Source organism: Ornithodoros turicata, unplaced genomic scaffold (assembly GCF_037126465.1).
Source record: "Ornithodoros turicata isolate Travis unplaced genomic scaffold, ASM3712646v1 Chromosome15, whole genome shotgun sequence".
In the NCBI taxonomy this organism is placed as follows: Eukaryota; Metazoa; Arthropoda; class Arachnida; order Ixodida; family Argasidae; genus Ornithodoros; species Ornithodoros turicata.
The window spans coordinates 3,896,976-3,910,461 of NW_026999318.1; positions in this window are offsets into that span (position 1 = coordinate 3,896,976).

A 13,486-nucleotide genomic window follows, 5' to 3' on the forward strand; every position below is an offset into this window, starting at 1 on the left:
TCGGATGTACACTGCTGTAGCACAGCGCCGACAGCGGATCCTGAAGCGTCGATCATGAGCCGGTTGGGCGCATCGTGTTGCGGATGAACGAGCAGAGCGGCATCCGCGAGCGCCTGTTTGACAGTTGCAAAAGCAGCGTCCACAGTCTCCGACCAGGGAATGGCTGCCGATGGCTTTACTTTTGCTCTGAGAAAGTCCGTGAGAGGCCGGAGGATGTCTGCGCAATTGGCGATAAAACGGCGGTGGAAATTGATAAGGCCGAGGAAACAGCGGAGCTGCCGAACAGTAGTGGGTCTGGGAAAGTCTATGACGGCTTTGACCTTGTGGTCCAGGGGGTGGATACCTGCGGCGGGGATGTGATGGCCGAGGAATTCGAGTTCCGACACTCCGAACGTGCACTTTTGTGCATTGACAACAACGCCATTTTCTTGGAGTCGACTGAAGAGTTGGCGTAAATGGTGTTCATGCTGGTCGGGGGATGAGCTGAAGACAAGGAGGTCGTCAATGTAGGCTACCACAAAGTCCAGTCCGCGGGTTACTTCGTTGATGAAACGCTGGAAAGTTAGAGCAGACTTCCGCAGGCCAAATGGCATTCGGACGTGCTCAAACAATCCAAAGGGAGTTGTGATGGCAGTCTTCGGGATATGCTCAGCCTCCATCGGGATCTGATGGTAGGCTTTAACTAAGTCCACCTTAGAAAACGTAGTAGCTCCCGCTAATAGCTCAGAAAAATCATGAATGTGTGGTAGAGGATATCGATCGGGGATTGTGCTCGCATTCAGGGCTCTGTAGTCACCAGATGGCCTCCAGTCACTGGCCTCCTTCTTTGGAACCATATGTAGTGGCGAAGCCCAATTACTGGCGGACGGTCGTATAATTCCCAGGGCCAGCATGTGCTCAAATTCACGACGAGCAATGGCCAGGCATTCGCCCGGAAAGACGTCGGAAGCGTGCCGTGACCGGTGGACATGTTGTCTCGACGCGGTGAGTGACATTATGTTACACTGGTGCGGAAAGGTTGTATGGCTTCACGAGTTCCGGGAATGACGCCAAGATCTTCTCATAGCGGAAAGTTGGTATATATGTGCAAGTACCAGCAGACTGTGCTCTAGAGACGGAAGCGACGGTAACGAGGTTCGTGATATTGTCCCGCAGGCGGCACTGCCTTATGCTGACGTCGAGATTGTGGAAATGCAAGGAATCTGCCCCAAGAATCGGGTGCTCCACGTCGGCAACCACGAAGAGCCACCTGAACGTCATGCGTAAGCCGATATCGAGAGTGAGGGAACGTTGATCGTATGTGTTTATGGTGGACATGTTCGCAGCTTGCAGTGCTGGCGTGAGACCCGGACGAACTTTCTTGTCGGAAGGTTTTGCGAGTATAACGCTGACTTGTGCACCAGTGTCCACAAGGAAACGGTGGTATCCCGATTCGCTCCCTGACATACAGAAGGCGGCAGGTCGGGGGCCTTGGTCGGTTACCGCCATTACTGACCGGCCGTAGAGTTTTCCTGCCAACTGCAGGGGGCTTGGCAACGCGTAGAACGGTGTTTGAAGCGTCGGTGATACCACCAATACTGAGGGCTCTGGGTACGTTGCTGCGACGATGCGCGGGGGCGTCGGGGACTGCTCCATCGGGGCCTGCGAGTTTGGCCGTAGGGACTTGCTTGCAGATCAGCCAGCTGCGTCGACATTTTTTCCATCTCTCCCGCCAAACGGGCGATGGCATCTTCCAATTCGCTAGTCGCCGGAGGCGGCGCGGCGGCAGGGGAACGCACTGTAGCCACGTCGGCTGAAGCATAGTCTGTGATGCGGTCAGCGAGGTCGGCCAAACGGTCTAAGGCAACATCGTCGTTCCCAGCCAAGATGAGTAGTACATCTTGCGGAAGTCGGTTGAGGAAGAGCTCGCGGAGGATCGCGGAGTGGTCGTCTGATCGATCTCCCAGGAGCTGTCTCATCCGATGCAGGAGCTGCGACGGACGGCGGTCACCAAGCTCCTCAGTCGTAAGGAGCTGCTGTATCCTCGCTCGCTCCGAAACCGTCGTGCGCGAGACAATGGGAGATTTCAACGTATCATACGCGTTGTCAGGCCGTATCGACGAAAGAACGTCATCAATGTCGTCGATGAGCTCCGGGGGTATAAGCGGCAGCACTTCACAGTACTTCGTCATCTGGTTCTGGATGCGACGGGCCTGGAAGAGCGCTTCGACTTGTCGAAACCGGGTCTTTGGATTCTTGAACCAAAACGACGGGAGTCGTAGGGTCGTAGTCGTGGAAATTGTCGGAGCTGGAGTGGACGATGTCGTGCCGGAACCTCCATCGTGAGGGCTAACTCCGTCTCCGTGAGCGGTCTGGGTGGTCTGAGGTTCGCTCATGAGGTGCGCTGAGTTTGGGTCACCAAATTTGTAGAACTAGCGGGACAGAACAAGTGTCCGTGCTGAGCGGCTGCCAGGAATCAACTGGGGCGCGCTCATTTATTTTTCGTCCTTCCTTTCTAGCCTGGCCACCAAGGGCGCTACACAGTCACATTTTTGCGCGTGGAGAGATACGACGGACTTGACGGACTTGACGGACAGACTTCGGATTTTTTCGGAGGCTTTTCTGGCACAAATTATGCACTCTGTGGTAGTGGAAGTCGGTCCGTCAAGTAGGTGTCGTGCCACGCGCGGAAATGTGACTGACCTATAGCACCCACCCTGTATATAAAAGTAGACCTAAGTACTCGTGCCATAAACTATCACAGCTTTCTCGTTGTAACTAAAGTGGCAAAGATAAGGCCAACCCGACCTAAACAGGAATACAGCATAAAGTCGAGATACAGTACAGTGCTGGACAAGACTTTACGGAACATGTTCCGCCGCATTTCTTCCTCAGAGTAACACGCTAGGAGCGAATGGTACCATACAGACAAAAACAGGCGACTGGGTTACCTAGGCACATGTCTAAGTCCTTATCGACCCATTCGATGCTACTGTGTCACTCTAAAGAAGGAATGCGCCACAGCGTGTACCGTAAACTTTTGTCCAGCACTGTACAAGTAAAATTAATGACTAAAACCTGTTGCTGCAAAAAATGCTCTTGACTCAAAAACACATGGGGAGAATGCACGTAAATAGGACTACAGCATGAAGTTAAAATACAGCACCAGTAAAATTACTAAAACAAGTAGCTGCAAAAAAAAAAGAACAGTCTACTGAAAAACTGTGCAAATGCACGTGGTACAAAACTAGGAATACAGCATCAAGTAAAAATATTGTAAAAGTCAATTCACTAAAACACGTTGGTGCAATGAAAGTCCACTGAAAAACTAGATACAATAAAGACCAAGACACGAATAGGAATACATCATGTCAAATGAATTATATGAATGACAAAAATAAAAATTCACGTTGTAGCAAGACGTCACTTTTTTTCGATGCAGATGCAAATTTACTGGGAGGGAGTTCCATCACTTCTTGAACAGCGGCGCTCCTTCGCGTGTCGGAGCCAGGACTTTATTGAACATTCCACTTCCGTACGTGTAGCTCCTGTAAACTTCTTGTTCATTCTGATTGCTTCTGAAACGAAACGAAGACAGGTGGTATTAACAGCTACGCATTGTACTAATGGAGGTGGCTTGGGCAGTTTGAAAATGCTATATGGTATGGAAGTTGGTCAGCTGTTCGTGCAACCTATCAGTTTTTGCCCTTCCGTTCGTGCACGAAGGACAGTCTCATTGGGTCGCTATCAAATAACGTACCAAGCAACTGGGTGATTCCATCTCAACTCAGGCAGTGTGGTCCGGACACCATCACCGATTTCATTTGAAAAAATATATGCTGTACCACAACACGAATGCACACAGGAGCAATAAATATTTTTGCTCTATGTGTTGTGGTCCGCCAGGAAAAAAAATCATCAGGATGTCGGAGGGAACGAGTACTCTGGCGTATCTCGCTATATCTTGCCATGGATTCAACCGACGAGTACCGCTAAAACATTTTACCCGACATACATTTTCGGCTTTCTACTTGTGGTAAACAGAAAGCGTGCATCGTCTTTTACTAGGGGTGATAAAGCCCCGTTGTCGCTTTAAGAAACTGGAACCTCTCCTATTGTGTCCCACTCCTTTGGCTGGTCATAAAGCTGTAAAAGTCGGGTCAGCACTCGTGATTTGCTCTGACTGCGACATTGGACCCCTGTACGAGACGCGTGTAGTGGACGATGAATGGAGAGGGAAGAGGGAGAGAGACAAGGAAAGAGGAGGTCAAAAGCCCGAGGACAGATAGAAGTACAGACGGATCTCCCACCGAAAGCCGAGCGCTGGAACATAGGTTGCCGCCTACTGTCATACATAGCAAATCATCCGCGCTACCGAGAGCCGACGCCTGGATCGCATTGGAATCTCGGACACTTGAGGCCCTTGGCTATTGCCTGTCACCAGACATAAAGACTGTCCACGCCTGTAGACGCTGCCAAAAGTATGTTGTGCCACCTCCGAATCCAAGATCGGCCAGGTGTCGCAGCAATGATTAGTTTGCGGTGTTTCTCCAGCTTTCTCTGTGCTCGGTCATCTCACGGGGGATTTCTAAACTGCAAAAGACGTGCTCGATGTCGATGGTTCGATGTCACAGAATGGTTCATTGCTTATACGTACCAAAAATAACCAGGGGTGCATGAAGAGTGCAAAATTTTTCTTCCCTTTCTGGCCAAACCAGCTATGTTCTTCGGCAACACGATTTTTTAGCGTGTAAGCTAAGATGTTCCTGGTAGCATGGCCCACGTCGTTTCCTCCAATGCACACAAGTTCCTGCGCCTACATAAGACAGAACATATAAACGTGCATGCATGTAATAAGCTGCAACGGGAGAGCATATGTAGCTGCATAACCTGTGATTACCGTGTCCAAACTCATCATATTTATATTATACAGAGTGTCCAAGCTAAGTGTGAACACCTTTCCCCCACTCACATTGGGGATGAAGGTGTGGCTTGTCGCGGAGAGAAGTAGACAGGCAGACAGCTTAGGAGGCAACAGAATCAGACTGCACCCGGCTCGCTAAGAACTCGAGCCCGTGAGCGCGCGTCAGCGTTTATTTTTGGCGCGTATCTTCCGGTGGCGCCGACCTGCGGCCGCTACAAAGGAAATAAGCATCTCCGAAGATGCGCAATGAACAAAATAAAGAAAGACGGTGTTCTTTCACGAATATTTAGCGAACGATCTACCAAACGGATTTTTGTTCTGAAAACGGCTACGATATCAGGTGACCGAAAAAAAAAGAAAAGCAAGATGTTCTCATTGGGACAACTTTGTAGGTTTTATACTTGAAGTGTTAATGATTGAAAGTGAAGACATTGTCTTAGGAGTCTGCTAATGCCCTCCTAAGGAGTGCCTTTCAGCATATGCTATATTGCAACTGATTTCATTTTGGAAAGAATGATATACAGGGTGTGTGCAGAAAAACGTGACCCACATTCAGGAACATAGCTTGTTGTCTACCCAACTAACGAACTTCCGTTGACGAACGATAGCACATTTATGCGTGCGAAATCTTCAGAAAAATCGTGGAAGCCATACTGAGCAACGAAAGCGTCGGCCTCCGTGCATCAGAATTGAGCAACATGGCGGACGTAGAAGAGTTGTGTTTAGGCACCGGAAGGGGAGTTACCGGTGCAGAAATCGAAACGACGTCCCACATGGATGCTCATTGGTAGTGCCCCTAGCGGTGCCTGCAGATAACTCTCCTGAGACTGCCATGCTCTACCATATACTGTCATGACCGCCCTAATCTAATGCATGGAAGACGACTAGGATTTTCGATTTATGAATCCCTCGATTTATGCACAATTTTTCGGGGAACCGGGGATGTTCGTAAATCGAGGGTTGACTGTATATATATTTAAGAGCTATAAGAGAGTGTTCTCACTTAGCTTGGACACCCTGTATAAAATCAATTGCAAGGATTGTGAGTTCAAAGTCAAAAGAGGACGTGCAAACTTGGTGGCTACAAATTGCTCAGCACTCCGTTTTCTGCGACAATTTAGATATTTGTCGGAGATATGGAAGATGACGCTCTCATTAAAACATTATTAGCTTATTAGCCAAGCGTAAATTTATGCACAGTATCCTTTTCATTATACGTATGTAGCATACAACTTTCCTCATGTCCAGCTGCAGTTGCCAACTAGAGTGCAACAGCCGTCCAACACTGAGATTGTCTCATGCAAGTTCCACCTCAGCAAGCTTACCCATGGCATCGTTAACAGCTGCAAATAATTTCTAGTACTTGTATGCTTTAGTGTCGGAGCGTATAAACTTGAATATCCGTTTCGTGTTATCAATCAGTATGTTGTTCTTGGCAGAAGACGCTGTCCTTTTTCCTAAAAGAAAAAAAAAAAAAAAACAGCCACAGCAGTAACCTATATATATACTTGAGCTCATATTTGAGATACACACATATTATGCGGAGCGAGAACCTCCATTTCCGGAAAACAGGAGTCTGTATCTGGTCTTGCATTGCGCCCATCCTTGGTGATATCTTCCTGACTAAGTCGAACACATCTCCCGCTCTGAATGTCCGCAGTACAAGAAGTATATTTTTAGTCTATGGTCTATTCAGTTTATTTTTAGATGTACAGATGAGTGAATATTTTGATTCGAGGGGTCATATGGTTTGAGTGAGAAATATGCACTCCGTCCTGAAAGGAGGATTAAACAAATGTGGTGGGCATATAAACTATGCGGCAATATGTTGGTTTCTCTTAAGAAGTCATGGCCACGTCAAATGCCTTAGTCTTTGCGATATGGTATCAAGGTTTAATGATGCTGGGTATCCTGTGTTTCTCTTTAACTCGGTGGCTCAGTCCATTATCTGCGATGTACTCTCTTTCGTAGGCTGTAATCACAACTACACCCGCGAACAACACATTGTCTGTGCCACATCTTATGTTCATAAGTGATCGCACACTCTGAAGAAAATAGGACAAAGAGCCAACGTTAACAGTCTTCACTCACCCTTATAAAGTGGCTTCTCTAACAGGGTCCACCAACCTGGCACGCACAAATGCACACAGGTGCAAGAAGCACCCATCCCTCCATCCCTCTCTCCCGTGATACACAGTACGTGGGCAAAACCGGTGAGTGCATAAACAGCCAGTGCACAGAACATGGGAACAATGTCCGAAGACAAAGAGTCTCCTGGCAGTCGGCATCCCATTTTAGCATTCTAAATGTATAAATATGTATATAGACTGAAAGGTGTTATGTTCCAAAATCATTACAACTACTCGATCGTGAATTGAGACGACTAAGTACACACGGGACAAGATAACAATGAACCAAAACACTTACGAGCAACAATTTTCTTTCTTCACTAAGAGATGAATCAAACTGCTCGAAGTCTTCGGAAGATGCAAATTGCTGTATTATTAGTGCTCCTAGTGGTTTCGCAGCCATACTAGTGACCCTCTGTGCGCAAAGTTCATGGAGTACAGCACTGTCCCTTTGTTGTGTTAGTCGCACCAGGTGTAAAAGTTGCAGGACCTGCTTTTGAAACTCTGGAAACAGCATACAGATCAGTTACAGAACACAGTAAACTTCATGGGAACATCATTGACCACAGTCATGCATACGCTGGACCAGAGGCGGAGAGTTTTCATTTTCCCAGGGGGGGGGGGCAAGGGCGCAACGCGAAATAAGTACTCTGGCGGGGGTGGGGTGGGGGGGATATGTTTATTAAGAAAAAAAAGAAAGGTAAGCCAGATGGATGTCGGCGTGTTATTAAAAAAAAGTGAAAGGGGGAAGACAAAAAAGGAAAAGAAAAAAGAAAGCAAAAGAAAACAAAAAGAAGGAAAGAAAAGAAAAATGAAGAACACAAAACTAATCACACACCCTGGCGGGATCTTATGATGTATGCAGAAGTGCTATAGAAATAAGAGGAAGGAAGAACAGAAAAAAAAAAAGAAAAACAGAGAGAACGTAAACAGTGAACATGTGCACAACTGAAGGCGTTACGCCTTTGAAAACTGAGTGCAAAAGAAACAAAATGCATTGAATCCTCGGTGTTTGACCCGAAATGCGCGCAATATTATGAATATAGTCAATGAAATGGACCAGCAGGAGTTGAACCAGCTCCCAACGGATATGCGTTCCGAAGATTCTACCGTTGCACCTCACTGGCAGCTGCAGGTACCTTTCGACTGCTTTCGTTTCATTGATCTGATTGCTTTGGGCGAAATTCAGGCAATGTGTTGTGTCATCCTCTGTGTTTCTTCGCCTCACCTTTTACTGTGATAATGAGTATGGTGGGCGGATACATATTTTACAAATTGCAAGATGCATTTTTGGGGTTGGTGCCTCTTCGCTCTTTTGACCCGGGCGCTTCGAGCCCCAAAGGTTGGTGTCAGTCTCTTAGCGGGACTTCCCGGGGGAAGCGGCGCTCCCCCTAGTTCATGTTCCGGGGGGGCAAGGGCACCCGCGCCCCCCCGCAGTCGGCGCCTGTGCGCTGGACGAAAAGACAATAACTAAGATGAGACGAGGCACACAAAGCTCTACTTTCAACAGTGAGCTCCACTGACAATAACCCCAGTTTTCATACTGGGGGAAAAGGTTATCTCTGTCAATGTTAATGATGGCATGCCAACATATGAGTGTGCCAGCATGCCATCAAAAAGCAATGTTGACGGTTCATTGGTCAATACATTTATAAAAGGAATACCTGTTGGGAAGTGACATTTTCGTGCTGACGTGGACGACTAGTTGCTTCACCACCTGTTAATGTAATCTCGGATTGTAATAACAGCGCACATCGACCAAAGAATCAAATCAGTGCTGCTCCTATACACAGTTGCCGACCAATTTTTCATAATTGAAAGGAGCACATAATCAGTACAATTTATTGAGCAGTCCAAAATTTTAAGCATTCCAAGCACTGTTTCAACAAACTTTATTTCAGCACTTCCACAGCCTTCAAATAACAGTTGGCGTGCACACATGCCATAATGCTGGCATAATGGCACTTTGCTGTTAGTGTATCCTTGTTGTAGTACACTTCCATGAGTGTGGTAAGAGGCATAAGGATAAACTTTGTTGGCGCAAAGGTGCCAAGGTGTGAGGGCGCAACGGCACCCTCTTTCTCGCTGACAGTGTCGTCTGGACGATCCTGTGGCAGATGGAGAAACTGACCAACGATGTCATCAGACAGTCATGGGCAGAATTGGCTACCCATTAATGCACTATCTGGCTTCATGCCTGGGCATCTGAGCTCTTCAGTGACGGCCTGGTCAACTGCCACATTGTCGTCGTCACCCTCTGCATAAGCCACAAATGGGGCTGGTTGGGACATGACTATGACGAACTCAGCGACGAGGTACAACACACGAACAAGAACTAGTCAAATGTCTGACGTTCACCTGTCTCTTGTTCATCTGTTGTACCTCGTCGTTGAGTTCGTCATACTGGTACCCACGTTTGTTGCACTTTTCTGCACTAAGATGATGACTTCCCCTTAAGCTCACAAGGATATTGCAACCTACAGAGTAGAGTACTTACTGTTGTTTCTGAACTGAAGGTTGACCAAATGCCAGCAAATCAAGTTTATAAAAACGATAAAAAATCATGGCACACACAACAGGCTAAACTATAACAAAACTATCAGTGTTTTGGAATCTATGCGTAGTCCCTCATCTAGCAGAAGCTGGCTATCCTGTCCTATTTATGTATTAGGGGGTGTAACAATCTCCAAGATGTGTACAAGTATTATACAAGAGTTGGCTAAGGTTTTTGCAAGTTTCATCAAGTTTTTTACCACACTTCTAAACATTTGTTTTGTAACACACGCTAAAGGAAACTGGAACAGTGCAGCACATTGAAGGATGGAACATAGATGTTGAAGTGCCTGCTCCTGCAACGAATTCTGATAATCTTGGCTTGATGACATTCTGCTTTGGAATGCGTAGGAAAGTGAGGCAATGCTAGCACACGGTCAGTGCGCTTTGCTTCCTGGCATGGTCTGAAATGTGGAGTGCCAAAATGCATTGTAGTGAGTACATTTTGGCACTTGGAAGGAAAAAAAACATTCCAAATAATGAACATGCTCAAACCGAAATGAGTAAGAGGAACCGGACAATTTATCCGAAACACAGTCCAAAACGTTGGAAGTGGAAATTGTTCGGCTCTATGTGGTTTTTGACGGTACCAAGATTAGTCTGAAAAATCAAACTCTAGTCTGAAATATTGGTCGGCGACTGTGTCAACGACTGCTATTAAGCTAGCATCATTTCCACATTAAAATAATTTCAGTTTTGTTTAAACAGTTTTGTTTACTTACTCATTCCAGCAAATGATGTATCACACATTTCTTCTAATGTGCCAGAGATGGTGTCATGGAATGAATCGTCATTGCTGCCTGCAAAGGGTGAACCACATTAGCACAGGAGATTGTGCAGACCACCTGCTATATCATATCCTACCTTGGGAGCTGCAAGGTCGAGCAATGGTCTTCTTGCCTGCAGGTTATTCCAGAAAGATATTAGTTATTTCCGGACAGAATACTATAGCATATAATCTGTATGAGACATACCTAGAAATAAATATGCCTTACCTGCTGCGTGGCATTCTGGAAAATTGTGAGGGATTGGAGGCACATCAGGAAGTGTGTTGTCGACGTTTTCAGAGTCGGAGGACTCAGGAAGGGTAAACACGCGGTGGACGCTTCGTCCTTCCTGTGAAGGAAATAGAAGTTAAGTTTTGGGGAAACACAATGCATACAAACGCATTTTTATTTTATTATTTTAAGGATCCATCAACAGTCTACACCTCCGTGGTGCTATACAACAATGAAGAAAGAAAGGGAAAAGCAACAAAATAACATGACGTTCAAGGTAATATCTTCAAATCAAATCAATTTTATACAATCGCCAATGCGACTGAGGGTAAAGACAAAAAAATCATGCAGCGTGACCTGGCGTGACAGAAACTTAACAACCTAAAAAAGCCATATAGCTACGCTAGTTGCTTGACACCTGTCTATGTCTGTTGTATCTTGGCAGCAGCAAGCAAACGAAAACAGCCACTGGTTGGCAACAGAACAGAAAATGTTGACATTTGAATTAGAAGTATCAATAGCTACAAAATGTTTCACATAGAGGAGAAGCGTTTGCAATAGTGGGCAAAAGAACGGACGCTGACGTTGAACGCTTCATGCCACGAAACATGCTTCATGAGCTTGGCATGAGCTTCAGCATACGTTGCTGAAAATTTACAAAAATATTGTCACTGGGATTACGCAGTAGTAACATGATGCATTTTGAAATGCACATTTGTACCCACAATTTGTACTTCAGTTAGGATGCCACAGTTAAAAGATCAGCAGCCAAAGCTCCACAAGCACGCTTTAAAGAAAGGTGGACAATGATATACCCTTTAGAGTGATAATGGCTTGTCATAAATGTGTCCGGTCCGTGTGGTACTCCTAAATCCTTAAATGCTAACTTTGCCGCCCTGGGTGGGAAATTGCTACCATTCACGTGCACAAATGAATTGTACAAGGTCTTATAGTGTTTGAGCTATGAACGGTAAGAGTTCCTCAAAATTTGCCATTAGTATACGTTTTATTGCAGTTTACCCATGTGTAAATCCAGCCGAAACCAGCCAGAGCTCAACCATCTTAGATTACACTGAAAAAAAAAAAAAGTGTGCATATCCTTAGGAATGGGTATGTAGGACATACGCCTTTCTCAAGATTTTGTATTCTTGAACATTGGAGTTGCCTCAAAATTGGTCAAAACATGGAAAAGTATAGTCCATTCCACAAATCCTTCTGATTCATAGAGACGTCATTTCTGCGCTTTCCTTGCCGGTATTAGAGGGGAAGGATGGATCTAGCTTCTCCAAGGGCATATGGAATGGGGCCAAATCTGAAATCTGGTGGTGTGGTAAGAGTTCGATGGTACCTCACGCTCAAGATGTGAATGCATTGATGTTTTTCTTTTTTGTTATTTCGCTTTAGGGAAAATATATAACTAGACACTTAGAACGTTATGAGAGAGGGTGTCCTCCACAAGGGCTCAATTTTACTTTCTAGAATACTTCAACTGCCAAATGAGTGGAACTGACTACGGTGAAGATTTTTTTTCTTTTGGGTAAGAATAAATACCGCTCGTGATTTTCAAGATGGAAAAGAAGAGTGTTGCTTTTGAGAGGAGAGCACACATAGTGGGTGTCCCAGAAAACGTGCCATTGAATTCTAATAAAAAAACTATGCCGCCTAGAATCATGCGGTCAACGACATTTGTTCTTACTATGTTTTTGCCACCTCCTGACGTGCATGTCATGTAACCTAAGTTTAATTATGTAAATTTTTGCGAAGTGAACTCGGAAATTTGTCAAGTAAAGGTTTTTACCTCACCAATATGAAGATCGTGCCGAATTTACTCTAATTCATGATAATTGACAGAGATACTCAGGATCTATCCTATCTGGAAAAAATAGCCGAACATCACGCTTCTCAGGGCAGTTCAGTATAACGCACGAGGACTTTTCGAGCGCAATCGCTGTCAGTCCGACGAAAGGAGGTTGGAAACCCAGCCCACAGAGAGTGATAGCATACCTGCCAACTTGGGAAATTCCAAATTAGGGAGATTTCAAAAGCGGTTGGGGGGTGGGGGGATTGGGAAAGGGAAAGTATGGTCCCAGCCGAGGGATTTTAAGCTATTATAATAGGTGAAGGCATAGATGAAACATATTGAATAAACCAGTATCAGTGACAAACAGCAGTTGATGTGCAACACATGTACTCACAGAATACTCCCATGACTTGGATGTCATATCTATCCCAAGACTCTTGTGGTGGGGCACTTTTCAGGATCAGCTTTTTTGCCTTGTCTGAGGGCAACTTAGGCCATTTGCATATTGTCCCTTGAACCCATGACCCGGGTACGACTTCCACTTATGGTTGGTTAACGAAGTTCACAAGAATGTACATACCTAGGAGAACGTCAGAACTTAAGCACTGCACACTGATAGAGTTTGGTTCCGTTGTACACAAAAGTTACATAAAACAAAATGGTCTTCTCGTTGACGTAGTCGATTCAAAAGTGTCAAGGTACAACAAACCGTAGCGTACAACGATCTTTCACACCTGGAGACTACTTAGTGCAGCAGTGGCACAACCACATGTTTGTCTTTATGAGGCATCATTACCATCTTCCTAGCTCCCGCTAATGGCCAGCACTTCAGATGAGACTTATGTGACACAAGGTGTCCACCAACTCGCGAGGATTCGAAGGGCTGATTATAGAGCTCTGTCCTGGTACGAAATTCCTGACCTATGATGCAAGGCTCTTGCGTAGAACGTAACATGGCGATGTTGTGAATCAGCACAATCTCTCCAGAGGCGGTTTTACAACAGTTGTCTCCTTCTGCAGCCCCAAAGGTGCAGTCAGAAACTTTTGCGAGACGATATTCTGGGCCCCTACATTCTGGTAGTAGTGGTCCACTAATGTGCTG